The sequence below is a fragment of the Perna viridis genome, chromosome 10 (assembly GCF_037379345.1).
Source record: "Perna viridis isolate PV_CMFRI_1.1 ecotype Kerala chromosome 10, ASM3737934v1, whole genome shotgun sequence".
In the NCBI taxonomy this organism is placed as follows: Eukaryota; Metazoa; Mollusca; class Bivalvia; order Mytilida; family Mytilidae; genus Perna; species Perna viridis.
In genome coordinates, this window is record NC_142454.1 from 38,237,541 (window position 1) to 38,254,367 (window position 16,827).

Genomic DNA, 16,827 nt, shown 5'->3' on the forward strand with positions numbered 1-16,827 from the left:
CGGTCTGTGTCTATTCAAATAGATCAAATGTAAACAATTATATTTATTCAGTGAATATCCAATACTGAATCTCAATACATAACATTCATTCCCTATTTTTATTTCATGTCCAAAGTCAGTATGTTATACATACCTCCTAATAAACGTATTATGTTAGATATAAGAACCTTTTTGATCTGCAACACGTATCCATCGAAAAGGGATACTAAGTAAAATCTAAGTTAAATTGAATATCTCTTGGAATGTATAATTAATTATGTGTGAACAGACATCTGGTTTACAAGGGTTTTAAAATTAATAAATTAAAATAAAATAAATTCCATTTTTATGAAAGGATTTGAAAAAAGTGTCTGGTTTAGAGAGGTTTTCGGTTTATTCAGGGTTTGATTTGGACAGGTTACACTGTATTTGTATTATACAGCGATGAATCCGAGTGTGCTTGTGTATATGTTATTTACTTACACTTTGAATCATTTAAAATTCAGTAGTATTGTTTAATTTCGGACAATGATTTTCTTATCACTAATATATAAGATTTCCCTTAAAACGCGTTGGATTGTTGATGTATTTAACAATTGGAAGCTGTTTGACCGCATTACCAATACAACTTTTGAGAAAAGTCAGTGAATTGAACCGAGTATCACAGTTGAAGGACTAATACTAAAATTACAACCGTATCCAAAAATATTATATTAACCCAAAGACCAAATCTCTTATAAAAACAAATTATGAGATAAAAAGTAAAATAAAAATAACTCTATATCACTTATATAAAGTACAAGAAATCCAACATCATGGTATATGTTGCACCTGAATTGACTGGATGTGTGAATCATTTTCTATGAATAGTAATATAATAATGAACAAACTCTTGAATTATTTTGAAATTACTAGTCCAGATGTAAATTAGTGTATTGAATGAAAGAGCGATAACGAAGCATCATGTTAAGAATTGCAATTCAATTTGGAAAACGCTGACTTAATCACTTACATCTAGCAGTAGTATGCACATCATTTGGGAAATCAAATATCTAGCAGGTAAAAAATTGTCAAAATGTAGATCAATTGTTCCTATGTTAAGGTCCTACGTCGTATATTTAAAATCAATACACCAGCTATAAATTATGAACAGAAAATGAACACATAAACAGGTAGGTTTAGAACGGAAACAAGGTATTTATATATATAGCTACAAAAAATATTTCGTACACATTTTGTTTTACTGTTTAACAGCAAATTAAGCAAAATAATCTATTGACTGTTGCAATGTACATGTTGAACGAAATCCTGTTACCTAATGTCCTCATATAATTGTAGGTGTAAAACAAAAAGTAAACATATACAGATGAAACTAATGTTTTGTCAACACAAAATATATGTTACTGGCTGAAAATAAGAAATTTAATAGAAATGAAATATGCGAATTTCCTTTATATACATACTTTTGAGTGTCCATTCCATTATTTCTCAAAATGTTCTAAGTATAAACTGCATTTTAAATTGTTTTTTCAAAGTATATTGCATTTGAAATATGTTTTTATCTAAACAAAGTTAAAAAACAATATCGCTTACCCCTTGACGTAAATTCTCCCTAAATATGTGGATATCCCTATTAACTTCAATATCATAAATCCTTTATATTGCAAAACATTAATCCAATTAAAACGATATATTTTTTTTACGATTTTTTTATTCTATACATTGCAAAAATTAAATGAAATCGTTTAAAATTGGATAGTTTTACAATGTTTACTTGTAAAATCTCGTTTAGTTGAATATAACCATATTTTGCATTTCATACAAATAGAATATATTTGAATGAGATCTCATGTCTGTAAAATAAAATATCAGATGCGTAGTTCTTTGGCATTTGCAAAACTGACATTTTATGAGTAAAATTTGCTAGTTTCCTTCACTAGTAGACAGTTTGGCGAGTGTTCCTCACTAGAGGACAGCTTGGCGAGTGTTCCACACTAGATTACAGCTTGGCGAGAGTCCCTCACTAGAAGTCAGCTTGGTGAGTGTCTCTCCCTAGATGACAGCTTGGTGAGGATCTCTCACTAGATGACAGCTTGGCAAGTGTCCCTAACTAGAGAAAAGGTCGCTTACGATCAATGTCACCAGATTTTAGTGGAGTTTAGATTGCTCATTATTTTTTTTTCATTTTTTATCATTACTTTTTCTCTCATTTCCTAGTTTTTTTTTTGTTTTGTGTTGTTTCAAATTATTTTTGTATGGTGTTATGTATGTAATTTTCCCTATCTTGTCTTCATCTTTTGAGTATATTCATTTCAATTCGATCAAATACCTGTTCCTTTAATTACTTTTATATCTGCTTTATATTTTATGGGTAACATGTTAGAGTAGAGAAGCTTTGGATCAATATTTCTAATGCAACTCCAAAATGCTCTTTTATTGTTGTTTACGTCTTTATATCTCTCTGTTTAACATCTTCCTTCCTCTATAAACAGACTTGTTGGCAATTTGTAAGTTTTTAAGTTTTTTTTCAATTTGACTGAAAAGCAATAGAAATGACGTAGCATGTGCCAAAGTTGCACGGAGAGACAATTTTTTGAGTTGAAGCATGTGTATTGCAGGAGAAGTGAAATTTACAAGAAGAACCATTAATCCAGGAAAATAAAGTGATATGGTTGCTTTCAAGGAGTAATCTAGGGAACCAAGGTTATATCGGTAATCAAACAATGTAATCCAGGGACAAAGACCAGACATGGAAAACAGACATACACAACAAAGAACATAGAGTAACTAAAATCATACATACAAAGTAACAAAATCAAATGAGCAACTCAGACTCCACTAAAAACTGGGAGCATGGACCAGGTGCACCGGTAGGGTAAGCGTCCTCTGCTTTTCTAGAAAAAAACCGCCTAGCTGCTCTTTAAAAGTGAAGTCCGGGGAGGAAAGGAAAACTATAACACGTAGAACAAATAAGTTTTCATGGTGCTGATGCACGGAGTTGCACGGAGAGACAATTTTTTGAGTTGAAGCATGTGTATTGCAGGAGAAGTGAAATTTACAAGAAGAACCATTAATCCAGGAAAATAAAGTGATATGGTTGCTTTCAAGGAGTAATCTAGGGAACCAAGGTTATATCGGTAATCAAACAATGTAATCCAGGGACAAAGACCAGACATGGAAAACAGACATACACAACAAAGAACATAGAGTAACTAAAATCATACATACAAAGTAACAAAATCAAATGAGCAACTCAGACTCCACTAAAAACTGGGAGCATGGACCAGGTGCACCGGTAGGGTAAGCGTCCTCTGCTTTTCTAGAAAAAAACCGCCTAGCTGCTCTTTAAAAGTGAAGTCCGGGGAGGAAAGGAAAACTATAACACGTAGAACAAATAAGTTTTCATGGTGCTGATGGAGACACCATAACGATCCACGAATTCATGATGACGGCCATAAAACTTTTGTAGTGATTACTTCAATCTTGTTGCAACATAACCCTGCTCAAGAAGCCTATTTGTTAGAATACAAAAAGTCTGCGTAGACTCGGCAAGCTCTGGCATAACGTATGAGTTGTGATATAAACACTCCATACGCAGCTGCTGAAGGGATGTTGCCACAGATGAAGGGAAAGTTGACAATTTTGAATGAAAATTCATCACGTTTGTCGTAAAAATTGGTCAATAGTTTTCCGGTACAACACATGTTCTTGATGTAGCCTTGCTTTTTGTGTTGGTTTGTTTGTATATTTTTTTTTTCGTGGTATTTATTGTGTGTCATGGTCACGGTATATATCAATTGGTGATGATAATAAACAGATATTCGTGGTGTGAAACAAAGTTACATGTATATATTACATAAAATCTAACATATCTAAAGTAATGATGGAATATTTGATATGGATAAAATCAGTGTGATGATTTCTGAAAAAAAAATAGTGGAAAAATATAAACTTCGAAGTCATTTTTAAGTTTTGAAGAATCCAAATTTAAAGTGCAGACCTGAGATGAAGAGAAAAATTGCATTTTGACATTCCAATACACATTGTTTTTAGTATAGATTTTGAGTTTTAGTTTGTCGTGTGGTACTTTTTTTTGTTGTAGTTTGACTGAAAGTGTGAGAGAAAACCAAGATTCTAGCGGAAGGCAAAAGAATTTAATCCATGTACAAAGACCAGACAGGGAAAACAAGCACACAAAACAAAGAACATTTTAGTTTTTTGTTTGTTTGTTTGCTATTTGGCAGAAAGCTTGTAAGATATATATATTTTCAAACAAAAAACAGCTTTTTTGGTCACACGTGTTTATATTTCATTATGAAATAACTGAATTGCAATATAAAATGTAGGATTTGTTTTCAATTTCCATTAACCGTTGCCATATTGAAATTTCATATCTCGGATATAAAAAACTACTCCTCCGTTGCTATTAAAAATGATGCGAAATTAGGGGAACAAGCTTTATTCTAGTTTTCATTCAATACCAAATTCAAAACTACTGAGTTAATACTTCCTATTATAATTTCCTTAATTTAATACTTTTTTATGTGTACGAGGTGGAAATATCTGTCAATCATTATTTGTGTTAGAAGTATGCTCCATAAACCTATCCCGATAGGTAGACCTAGGGTAAGGAACTCAACTCTTACAAATCATTTTTTTAGCGTTTGTAAACAGTATTTTATTTCAATCTCATGAAAGCATCAAAGTAACTTGGACTGATTTCAAATGAAAGTTTTAGACTTCAGTGAAATTGAATACGATACAAATATATCACTGATTTCAAGAGTTATTTCCATTACCCTCCTTAGATGCGTACGGGAAATACCAGAGAACAATAATACATGTTCAGGTTAAGACAACAGCATGCTGACGATGACACTTGTTTAATAATATTCTAAGCTTGATTCGGGCAAAACATAATTTTTACATTTTTTTTATTAAAAATAAGATTTTTTATACCTGATGATAAACTGACAATCCAGCATATGGAATCATAAAATATAAAGGACTGTCTTAGCCATGTGAATAAAAAGAGGAGCGAATAAAAACAGTATTCAATATCAATATGCATGTTGATAGAACTGACAAGCGGCGATAGTGATTGAAAAACCTGAAAGATATCTCTGTCATGGAGTTGCACGAACATCCAGCTTGAAAGTTACAAAATGTGTCAACTGTCCTTGTTATTAGCCCACTACAGCCAAGTCATAGTTCAGTAGTTCGTTAAGACTCTGTTGGTACAGTACCTTTCTTCGGTACATTTCCCATTTTGCTAGGTATGAAGCATTGGGGTAATTGGGACTTTAGTAGGACTTCTGGGGAATCAGTATTAGTCAACCATATATTTATAGTAAACTCTCTATCAAGGACGATGATTGTGATTTACCGTCTATGTACTGGATTCCTAAACTTCACAAGAATCCATACAAACATCGTTTCATAGCTGGATCTGCAAAATGTACCACCAAACCTCTTTCAAAACTTTTAACTTCTATACTCACAACTGTCAAAGAGGGTCTACAATCCTATTACAACACTTGTTACTCCCGAAGTGGTATTAATTCAATGTGGATCCTGAAAAATGCGAAAGATCTTTTGGAGACAATCAGCTCAAGACTATTATCTGAATATAATAGCATTAAAACCTATGATTTTTCAACACTGTATACTTCTATTCCCCATACTCAGTTAAATCCCGACTTAAAAACATTATACATCGTTGTTTTTCCAAAAAAAGATGGTACACTTAGATACAAATATATAGTTCTTGGTAGAGATTTCTCATACTTTGTAAGAAATAATTCCAAATCATCTTCCAAATATACAGAGGAAGATGTTTACAAAATGCTGGAATTTTTAATCGACAACATATTTGTCCAGTGTGGTGGACGTGTTTTTCAACAAATGGTCGGCATTCGAATGGGAACAAATTGTGCTCCTTTACTTGCTGACCTATTCCTTTACTCTTATGAGGCTGACTTTATACCCAAAAGAACTTGAGATTAAGGATACTACAGACACTGTGAAGTCGGCCTCATATCTTGACCTACACTTAGAAGTCGATGGTAAAGGAAAACTATTGACCAAACTTTACGACAAACGTGATGACTTTTCATTCAGATTTGTCAACTCTCCTTTCATCTGTGGCAACATTCCTTCGGCTCCTGCGTATGGAGTGTTCATATCACAACTCATACGTTATTCCAGAGCTTGCCAAAACTACGCAGACCTTTTGTATCGCGCTAGAACTCTAACAAAAAGGCTTCTGGAACAGAGTTATGATGCTACAAGATTGAAGTCATTACTACAGACGTTTTATGAACTCGTGGATCGTTATGGTGTATCCATCAGCACCATGAAAACTTATTTATTCAACGGGTAATAGTTTTCTTTCCCTCATTTGTCTACCCCGGACTTGACTTTTTATGAGCAACTCGGCGGGTGTTTCAAGAAAAGCAGAGGACGTATGTATGATTTTAGTTACTTTATTTTCTTTGTTGTGTATATCTGTTTTCCATGTCTGGTCCCTGGATTACATTCTTTTGATTACCGCTATAACCTTGGTTCCCTTGATTACTCTTTAAATAGGTCAAATTTAAGTTGCATTGTTTTCTGTGTTTAAGTCATCCCCCGTATTTTACTAGAGTAAAAGTAGGACCTGGGTCAACTAGAAAGTCATACAATCTCACTAGTAAATCAACATGGAGTTAATGGCAAGTTCCAATAATTCATTGTTTCATTATACTCACTATACAACTGACATTATACAGTGACAACATAATACTCTAACTGTTGCCGCAATTTTATGTTTGCATTCTTGGAATTAAGAATAGTATTGCAAACATAAACTGTCGTCAATATTTATCTGTGCAAAAGTCGATTGATCGCAGATACCGCGGAAAAAAAGGCGCAAAACATTCCGGGTTTTTTAGATGTTGCAAATAACTTTTTAAGTATTAGTTTTAAATAAAATTTCACAGTGCTTGTAGTATTGACATAGACATTATTATTAAGTCATCAAACTTGCAAAGGATTTGTGTCCAAGGTATAAATGTGGTAAATATACACAACGTAACAAGGACCGCCCATTTTTTTGATAAACAATATATTACATAGTGAAGGCCAGTGACAATGGAAATGAATGATACCTTTTTTCCAATTTAGTATATGAGAAAGATATTTTATTTTTGTTCTTCAGTAAACCCCATTTTTGTTTCTTTTCTGATTTTTCCCCCGCACTTTCAAAAGTGGTGGGGCTAGGGTAAAAATTAAGCACATCTGTCCATTTTATTCAAACACGCTATAAAATGGACACAAAATGCCACATGAACCTATGTTTTGAAAGTTGCAAAAAGAAAAATAGGCTTTTGAACTTTTAAGTGCAATATATAAAACTTTTTTTTTTTCTTTTTTTTTTCTTTTTAATTTCTAAAGATTTATTAAATATTGATTCACAAGAAGCACAAGTTAAAATATAAGTTTGCACTGATAGCAATGAGAGTTATTTTACTGAATTTATTCCTATTGAAGGTGTGTAGTTTTCAGAAATTGATTAATTTGTCTTCTCTTACATAACTTTGCGGCATTGTACTTGATTTCTCTCACATAACTTTGCGGCATTGTACTTGAGTTTCTAGGAAAGAGAATAAACCAGAGTTTTCAGGCTGTCTTTAATGTAGATTTCCATCTTTATTGTTGTGAGTCGTATTTTTGCTTATTTAAATATATCTAAATATTTTCCAATACCTAATATATTTTTTAATTCTTATAAGGGCATCAACAACACCCTTATTGATCTCTCAAACTCTAAAGAACCGTTGAAGGAACACATAGTGAAACTATTCGAACAGAAAACTAAACTAAAAAATCTCGATTTCATAATATGCCCATTGTATTGATACATGTAATATAACGAGAGTAGGTATGGTGAATATGTCAAAAACACAGCAACTCGACCGAAATAAAAATGTGTACAACGAAAAGCTAACAATGGTCTTCAATGAACGACTCGAAAACCTTAACGGCACAGGACATGCTGTAGCTGGCTTAAAACACCATTATAGTTGCCACTATATACTCAAGTAACTTATAAATAAAATAAAAGTGAAAACGAAACAACCTTTGTTTTCTTATCGTTATTGATAGATTGTCACTTTACAAGAGATGTAGACCCCACAGAATTGAGATATGTGTGACCATTTGAAATTCACCAGTGTAAGCTGTGTCACATCTTCCAATGACGCGTATACTATCTTTGGGGAATAGGTATCGTTTTAGTTAAGTACCGACCATTACAGTGCTAGATTATGCTGGACTAACATGGTTTAAAATGCATAGACTGTTGAAAAGTACTGCTTAAGAGATAGTCTTTTATTAAATGAAATCCTTCAAACTAGATATAGCCAAATGCTTATATCTTTTGTGATAAGGAAACAATTATTAAGTTCATGATATTACAACAGAAAACATTTTAAATCCTACCTTAAATTAATTTTCAAAGATGTTCATTTGTTCCAAGTTTCATAAAATCTGACACTTTGCGTGCAATCATAGAGAAACCAGTTGTTCGTGACAGGCGATAAAGTTTTTAATCTTAATCTGAAAAAAACATATTCCGAATTCCCAGTTCAAAAATCCGATGTACTACCATTGTACATATGTCGGGTTGAAGTAATACAGAAAGGATTATTTGATGTCATAAAGTTGGTTTTTTATACATATATATGGAAGAATTATTGTTTTGGCATTTGCGAGTACAAATATTAATATACTAGTCAATGAAGCGAATATTCTGCTTGTACTGTGATAAAGACAAAATTTTATGCGAAAAATAACGAGGTGAATTCTTTGCAAACCATACTGTTATTGGTTGAAAAATAAAACAATCGAAAAGTGTTCGTTTCACAATAATATTTTCGTTATCCGATTCAAACCATATTGTTATTTATAAATACTAGTATATTCCAAGGTACCGACAATTCTACTGCAGGAGAAGCTTTCAAATCCTGTTTTTGAAACATAAAAGCAGAAGAATGTAAACATTTTCAAAATACTGAGGTAATTAAAATAATGTGGTCTAATATTTAGTTTCTTGTACTGTTAAAACTGGAGACGTTGACGAAAACAATCAATGTCCAAACGTTGCAATAAAGATAGGAGGAACTCAGTTTTCACATTATTGATATCAAAATCTCATTTCATTTGAAATCTTCAAGTAATGTTTTGGCTCGATGTTAATATCTATTGCGTGATTTATTGCTTGTTGATATCAACTCCAAGATCAAATCTAAAAAAAAACAATTGGTAATTGTTGTTTTATTTTTCTTTATTGTGTGTATTTGAGTACCTTAATCTAATTGATGTACTACGTTTACATCATGATAACAATTTCGCCCTATCGTTAATATTGTATGACAAGTATCGCAGAGCTGCATTATTTTTGCTAGATAATTACCGGATTATACTCATTTGCAATATGACGAGTGGAACTGGCTGGGGTAGGACATGTATGATCTTCCGAAGCCCCTGCTGCCATGATGTCATTTCTTTGATTCGGTTCGTTCCATTTTGTACGGTATTATGACGAAGGACAAAATATATTTTTATGGCGTATAGCTCGGGTAATGTCTTAAATTCCCAGGTCAAATAACTTCTGAATATCTGCATTTTTATGTAAATCTCTATTGGTATATTGATGTTAAGAACTTTGCTTTTTGTGGGTAATTCGTTTTAGGATAACCCATGTATGATATCTAGTGAGAGGTTGATTTATCCTATTCCAATATTTTGCGTTCAATTCACATTTAGTATACAACAGTATACTCACAGTTAGGATATTTGGTTCTTTGATTCTTAGTGTATGGTACACGTGTATCTAGTCCAAACTCTCCTACTTCTGTTTTGTACGTATAGAAGAAATTGAAAATCGCAGAATGTCCAAAGAAGCAATTACCATTCAAAACTTGAAACATGTATCAATAAAAGCCACAAAAATAACGGCCAATCCCACATGAATGTATCAAACATACATGCGGAATCACACTTTTTTGTATACTAAAATAGTTAAAGCATTTCGAATTCAATTACCCTTTTAGTAACACATAACAATATTTCCTTTCTATATAACACCTTACAGCATTAATTCCCTGAAGGCTGGGAATAAATCAAAATTATGACCTCATTTACTAAGAACTAATGCCTCAAAGTATTTGTTTCCCAATATGTATACACTTTACTTCTTTTTGAAATGTTTTTCTGTTTTAGTTACCATTAATGGTTAAAACAACTTTTTTACGCTTTTACAGAAAAAAAGAACATTAAATTTTAAATCTTTCTGTTACATGTTGGTCCAGGCCTTTGTTGGACATAGTCAGAGTTGCAAGATATGTAGAATTGTACACATAAAAAAATATTTACTATATTTATTTTCAAATCAGTAAAACAACATAACAGTCTGACGACAAGAAACCCTCAAGAAATATGTTGTTCAAAAAAAGTCAAAAAAGTAAAAAAAAATCAATGTAAAGCCATTAAGATGACTATGTATCTACAAATCTATATAACGTTTAGACATAGTCAATTATATAGTTGTCACAGGGAGCACAGAATCCCATCGAAAAGACGATGATTTTTCGGTTGGAAGGTATGTACATAACTAAAGTCCTTTTTGAATAAAGGTCTGTATTTAAGAGAAAATCGAATTAAAATTTCCTCCAAATCAAATTAACCACAAAAAAATTGAAGAATAATAATTCCCGCCAAGTATCAACTTCATGCATAATATTTCTCATTTGTATCACAGAAGTGCAATATTCAAAGAAAATCTACAACTGATTATGTGGTTTGTAATTGTAAACTACCATACTGGTAATCAGACTTGACAAAAATCTAGTGTCATGTTTTAACACTATGTGTATATGTAGCAAACATATGAAAAACAAAAAACAATGAATCACAGTGTATATTTATTATAAGAAGAACTACAGACTCATTCTTTCGTCAGACACCGTAAGAAAAGAAATATTCTATTTTCTATATCATGTTTTCTATTAACCATTCCATACAATATGTATATGTTTTAAAACGCAACAACGGGAGTTCGAAAAAGATATCAAGCTTTGTTTCCAGTAAAATATTTCTTTTATTATTTTCAAAACGCAGACTGTGATCATGCCTATATACATCATTCTATGCACTATAATTGGTTGTAAAGTGTCTGGAAAAGATAGATAAATCAACTGCATGGTCATTGCCCATGTATCAAAGTAAGGATACAAATCCTGTTAGAGATCAAACATCTACATGTATATGCCTTTTTTTTTATCAAAATAAAAAAATTATTCTTTTGCATCAACTCTGTAATATGACTGAAAATAAAAACGTATGTTTGTTGCACATTGTTTACATTTTAAAATAAAAAACAATGTCCCTTATGTAACACAAAACTAAGTTTCTGCACGTATTTCGTGACAAAACCATTGTTAATTAAATGGGCAGAACAGTAAAGTTAAATACCGAACATAAATTATTTAAAGTCAACCACGAGTGTATAGGAAAAACTCTGCTTCTGAAATACTAATTTTTAACGAAAGTTTAAAAGGGGTCAACTCATCAGAGATCTACTTTCTGAAAATGATTTACATAACCATTAAGAACACATTTAAGGCAAATCTTGACTGCAAGGTCTAAAGCGTTTGATGGTTATACATTTTACGTGTACATGTAATGCCAATTCAGTATTTCATGCAATGTAGAATGCAAGAAAACACAGCCATTATTGCTTCCCAAAACAAAGAGACTGCCATAGAATGATTTTAAAAAAATAAGGTACACAACATGTAGTTACTGAAAGTACAAGTTATGGTTTTAGTTATATCTCAGTTTTCCATTTCAATAATTGTTATCATTTTAAATGATCAACGTGATTATGTAAGACGGCAGAAATAAGTCCGAAATGTCAATTTATCTTATGCAAAGTGTCAGTCGAGGTTATTATACATCAAATTGAATACATGTAGACTGTGTAATTGTTATGATTTAATAGTCCCTGATAACTAGAGTATCCCATAAATGTTTGTCATAATAACCATGAAGTCACCCTCTTTGATGTAGGCATTAATCCCACTCGTTCTCTCTCCCGGAATCTATAATTTAAGAGCATGCACATCATAAAATATAAGTGTAGAAAGATTAGATGTCATGTGCGAAAAAGGGGAAATATAATTGCATGTTGTATGGTCTTAGCGAATAAACACGTGAACTTTTTCCTATTTTTTGTTGGAAAATATAGTATGACTACGTTAGAAGTCAAATTAAACCACGGTACTTGAAAGCTGTTATGTCATATCTATATTTAAGCAGAGGACCGGTATAATCAATTTGGTAGTAAGTAAAAATAACTAGCACTTCGGATATAGGTTTTCTTTCTTTTTTTCCTTTTTGACAATGAAACTGCAGATTGACGACATTGCAAAAACAGACGAGTTGTTCAATGATTCATTCGTATCACAGACGAAATTGAACGAACTAAATATTCGACTACCGAACTTCACGAAAAAGGACCATTTATTTTAAAATATATCAATTTCTGGAAATGACGATGAAGATATTTTGAAATGTTTAAATACTAGCAAAGCTACTGATCCTGATTTGATAATCACCTGGGTTCTAAAAGAAACATCATCAGATTGCTTCGTTTCCGAATAATTGGAAACAGGCACATGTAAGCTCCGTGTTCAAAAATGGGAATCCCAGTGAAGTATTATATTGCAAACACATTTCCCTGCTTTGCATCATTTCAAAATGTATGGAACGTTGTGTTTATAAATATAGACACATTTTTCTTTTAGATCATAATGTTATTACTCCTAACCAGTCGGGCTCCACTCGTGGTGACTCAGCGATTAACCAATTTGAACTATTATAAAATAGTTCGGTAGAGCATCAAACCAAGGGAGGAAGTTCGTGCAGTATTTTATCAAAGCCTTTGACCGTGTTTGGTATTGGGTTATTATTTAAGCTAGAAAAAGCCATAGAATTTCTGGCAATTTATTAAATAGGGTTAAAAATTACCTCACATCTAGGAGACTGAGAGTAGTTCTTAACGGGAAAATAAATGCCGGTGTTCCACAGGGTTCTATTTTTGGGACCGCTTATCTTTTTGATGTTTATAAATGACAATGTGGATAAAAAATCGATGCATCTATTAAATTATTGCTGACGATACAAGTCTTTATCTAGAGATAGAAAATACAGCTGAATCAGCAAAAATACTGAGTAGGAATATCTCTGAAATTACCAATGGTCAGAAAAATGGCAGGTAAACGTAGTCAATGGTCATTTCGCGTAAAGAAATCAAACCACTTCACTTGCCGTTGACAATGAATCAACATGTCATACAAGAGGTTACTAGTCATAAGCACCTGGGCGTTATAATATCGAACAATGTATTATGGCACGATCATTTGATTATATCGTTAAAAAATCAAATAAGCGACTAAACATAATTAGAAAATTCAAATTCTCTGTCAAAATATACACTTGGCAGAGAATATATATGAGTTTTATTTGACCTATTTTGGAATATTGGGATGTAATCTGGGATTGGCACAACCAGTCTATCATCTGAAAGGTTGAAAACAATTAACTGGATTCTGCAAGAATTGTAACTACAAAACTTACCTGAATCGATAGAATATATAAGTAGACTGGTTGGGAAAAACTTTCCGTAAGACTTGAACGGCATAGATTATTATTACTTCCAAAGATGTTGACAAATAATACGCCATCTTATCTACGTGATATTATACCAAACTTAAGCACAGATCGACATACCCATAGCACGTGTCAATTTCAGAATAAAACTGATATCCGTACCTGCACAAATCTTAATTCAGAATATTTCGTACCGTCCTCCATTAAATTATGGAATAAATATCCTCATTGTATAAGCGATTCCAGATCCTTGAACATGTTTAAACATAACTTACGAAGTTTTGATAAGAATGTCCTACCTATTATCATATCGAATCAAGAATGGGACAGATTTATTATACTAGACTACAAATGAAGTGTAGCTTTTTAAATGAACATCTTTTTTTCTCACAACCTAGTGGATGTACCGAATGGCGTTTGCGGGAGAAGTAAATCAATCTCACATTTCTTATTACATTGTAATATATATATCGAGAAGATCGCAGTGAAATACTATTTTACCTAAATTTACCATTTATGTTAAATACCGATAGTCTACTTTTTGGTTCTGATTAGATGACTGATGATCAAAATAAGCAAGATTTATCACGGTGTAGAAACTTGCAACTTGATTACTTTCATTATATTTTTTTTTCTTTTTCAAATTAATTTTTGACCATTTCCTTATAAAAATTGTTAACAGTATTAAATTATGTTATTAAGAGCATGAAATCTTCGTATTATATCTTTTGTCAATATTGCGGAATATGGACTTGTAAAAGCCGTGAAGCTTGTTTCCAGATCTTGTCAGATTATTTTGAAACTTGTGGCGAGGATTTTAATTGTATCTAAGTCTTTTATTTTCACTAATTAATTGTTCATATTATTGTTTTGACTACTTGTTTTACCGAATTTTGAGTGGTAGCAAATTTATACTAGTAATCTGAGTTAAAATATACTGTAAATAATTAACCTTTGTCGAATCAAGAGGTGTAGCGCCATTAAATTTGGTTTAACCCACTTTTACTTCGTAATACATGTACAGTCATCACCATGACGGCAGTCTACAACCTTCCATTTTTTTTTATCTTGATATTGCTATTTGTTATAAGACTTTCTCTTTCACGTTTCCTTTTTGACTTCTGCCTAGATTTTATCAGTTAGGTAATTTAGCTATTCCCTTCAATTTCAAGATTTTAACATCATGTATCCTATCCGGTCTGCAAATAACTCTTAGCTACTCGCTAACATTAGCCACTTGCAACGAATATGAAAAAAAAATTGCTTTGACATGTAAAATTTTTCAATCACAAATATCCAAAAATCTTTTCTTAATTCATCTTCGTAAATAGCTCGCAAACCACTCAAATAAGCTATTCCTAAGGCATAACTTACTTACCGTAAGAACTTGAAAAGCATTTGCAAGAATTATATGGTATGCAATTCTATACAATTGTTCTTGATTCATTTACGAATGATTGCGTGAAGTTCATTACCGTTCGTGAAATACTCACAACTATACAAAAAAACATAGTTAAATTATCGTACAGTATTCGTTAATTATCCGTAAAAGCTTATATCAAATCGTACCAATTCGCACTGCAAATGCATTTATTCATAACAATATCGTATGAATTCGTGAATGCTTGTATTTATTCGCAATGGATTATGAACTATGATTGTAAATACATCGCATTTCATACATAACCAATCGAAAATCACTTGCACTCGTAAAATTCGCAAAGGTTTGTGTTAGTTTGTTCAATCTTGTAAATTTACGAGATTTATAAGGGTTAATTAAAAGGATTCGTGTTAAGACCGCCGGACTAATGTACCCATTTTTACACCGGAAATTTGAATCTCATACATCTCGAAAACTGCTGATAAAAATGATATCTAGGTTCTTTGAGCCGTCCCGAGTTATAATCTGCGGCTTAATCGGCAATTTGAGCTACGTATTGGCCGCCTTTTTCTAAATGGCTGTCACGTGCACTTCGTTCATAAATTTCAATCAATCCGATTTTGATGAAAATTGATACTTATGTCCTTTAGGTCGTCCCAATTAAGAATCTGCTGCTCAATCAGCAATTTGAGTTAGGTATAGGCCATCATTTTCAAAATGGCCGCCACTGCGGTCGAAAATTTTAATTTGTTTGATTTTTATGAACATTGAAATATAGGTTTTTTAAATCATCCATATTAAAAAATCTGCGGCTCAATCGATAATTTCAACTACGTATTGACTGACATTTTTAAAATGGCCACCTACACTATTAAAAATTCAAAGTTGTTCGATTTTGTTGAAATTTGCTATCCAGATTCTTTACGCTGCCTAGATTAATAATAAACAGTTCAATTGACAGTATTTTTCTCAAAAGACAGACCAGGAAACGGAAGGCGACTTCTACACGTTTCGTGGAATCGTAAATTTTAATTTCACTTTTTGTTCTTTCAGCCTTCTGTAGCCGCAACAATTGATTTGTTTTTTTAAGTTCAAGTATTTGGTTCTAATAATTAGAACCAGCTGCTTGCAAACACTTACAGCATATCGAATGCAATTTGTATATGATACATATATATGATAGATATTTTGTATGCAACGGAAACTTGGAAAAAATGTTGAACTCAGACGCGGTTTCATCAATAAAAACACATCAAATAACTTTACACACCAACCAATGTATTGACTGATTTCAAGGAAGAGATGTGATAATGATATCAGCAATTGATTAAGAAATTAAACATTTAACCATTTAAAGGTAAAAAAAAAATCAAATGCGATAGAATAATTTAAATCAATCAAAATTGAAATTAAAATCCTTTATTATATCAATTCACTGGCAGAATTGATATCGCAAAAGTTGTCTTGATACTTTGTAGATGTCATTTCTTTCCTTTGTGGAGACAGTTAGTCTTCTTTTTCATGTATCTATATCTGTACAAATATATATGTTTTGTCATTGTAAATATCATCGTTGTTATTTGCTCAGTTGATGTCAAAGTAGGCTCAGTCGTAGTTGTTGTGGTTTCAGTTGTCGTCATTATAGGTTCAATAGTCGTCGTTATTGGTTCAGTTGTCGTCGGTATAGGTTCAGTAGTCGTTGTTGTAGGCTCATTTGTGGTGGTTGTGGGTTCACTTGTGGTCGTTGTGGGTTC

At 32.2% G+C, this 16,827-nt stretch overlaps 1 protein-coding gene across 1 annotated transcript in view; it reads left to right on the forward strand.

Moving 5' to 3' along the window:
• The window catches only part of LOC148605670 (transcription intermediary factor 1-beta-like), a 577,346-nt gene that overhangs the window by 315,188 nt on the left and 245,331 nt on the right, over nt 1-16,827 (forward strand). The gene's annotated exons all lie outside the window — the stretch shown is intronic.